This window comes from Suricata suricatta, chromosome 7 (genome assembly GCF_006229205.1).
Source record: "Suricata suricatta isolate VVHF042 chromosome 7, meerkat_22Aug2017_6uvM2_HiC, whole genome shotgun sequence".
NCBI lineage: Eukaryota > Metazoa > Chordata > Mammalia > Carnivora > Herpestidae > Suricata > Suricata suricatta.
The window spans coordinates 130,570,884-130,572,192 of NC_043706.1; the positions used below are offsets into that span (position 1 = coordinate 130,570,884).

The 1,309-nt window shown below is 74.9% G+C and overlaps 1 protein-coding gene across 4 annotated transcripts in view; it reads right to left on the bottom strand.

Annotated features, from left to right (window-relative positions):
- The window catches only part of ZBTB2 (zinc finger and BTB domain containing 2), a 23,818-nt gene extending 22,509 nt beyond the window's left edge, over nucleotides 1-1,309 (bottom strand). For 2 of the 4 annotated variants that reach the window (XM_029944868.1, XM_029944863.1), the window contains exon 1: nucleotides 1,029-1,309. The gene's annotated coding sequence lies outside the window, so the exon portion shown is untranslated. Of the gene's footprint in view, nucleotides 1-29; nucleotides 49-502; nucleotides 626-1,028 lie in introns of those variants that run through there. The other 2 variants (XM_029944864.1, XM_029944867.1) reach the window with 2 other exon arrangements.

Genomic DNA, 1,309 nt, shown 5'->3' on the forward strand with positions numbered 1-1,309 from the left:
GGGCTGAGGGGAGGGGAGGGGCGACGCACTCCGGCCGTGCCGCACGCTCTCCACTTCCCTCGGTCCCGCGTGCGCGCGCGCGCTCTCCCCAAGTCCCGCGGAGTTTAACACAATGCCGACGCCTACGCCGTGCGCACCGCCCCGGCTGGCGCAACAGCTCCGGCGCCGGGGGCGGGGGTGGTCAGACAGGGCCAGGGGAAGAGCGCGCGCGAGAGCCGAAGACAGCGCGAGACCCGAGGAGGCCGGAAGCGCGCGTGCGCGCCCCCGCCCGCGAGCGGGGAGGCGGAGCCGCAGCAGTAGCGGCAGCAGCTGTAGGAGCCGCTGCAGCTGGGAGAAGCGCCAGAGAGGCCGGGCCTGCTCCGGTCGGACCGGATCCCTCCCCTCCCCCTCCCTCTCCGCTCCCCTCCCCCAAACCCACTTCCGCAGCTCGCGGCCTTGCCGCCGAAGAAGCAGCGGCGGCGGCAGCAGGAGGCGGCGGCGAGGCGTCGGAAGGATTACGCACCTGACGGGCCCGCCTCTCGGGGCTCCAGCGCGGGACGCTCACCGGCCGCCGCCGCTCGGGACGCACTTCACGGTGGCGGCGAGAAGGGAGGGACCGGCAACGGGGAACGGAACGCGAATCGCCCCCCTCCCCTTCCTCCCTCCCTCCGATCCGCCGCCCGCCCTCTCGGCTTCCGTCCCCTCCCCCTCCCGCAAAGCCCCGGATGGAGCCGCCGCCGACTCGCCGCCGCCTGGCTCCGGGGGATGGTTTTGTCAGGCGGCCAGAGCCCCGGCGCCAGGCGCAGCCGCCACCGCCCCCGCGAGGCGCCCCTGCCCTCGCTTCCCAGAACTGGGTCCCCGTGTGGTCCGGGCCCTCCGCCTGCCTTCACCCGGAGCCCCGGGACGGGGGTCATTCGTCGTCTTTGTTGCCACCGTTGGTGCCGGAACCGTTTGCGAGCTCCGGTGGCCCCCGCCCCCCCCTCCGCCCTCCCGGGCCAGGGGCGGCACGTGGGCACCGGCCCCGGGAGGCGGAGGCGTTGCTTGCTTACCTGTCGCCGGTGCTGCTGCGGCGGGGGGTGTGGAGGAGGCACAGCTGGGCAGCCTTGGCCGTGCGCTCCCCGCCGCCGCCGCCTCTGCCTCTCGCTGCTGCTGCTGCTGCTGCTGCCGCCGCGGTCGGTGTCTCCGGCGCGGCGGCGGCGGCGGCGGCGGGGCTTTTCCTGTCCGGTTACGTTAAGGTCACATGACCGAGAGAGCGGAGCGACTAGTGCAAAGAGGCTGAGAGCGGCTCCCGCCGGGGGGGAGAGGCGGCGAGAGAGCAGTGGCGGCAAGA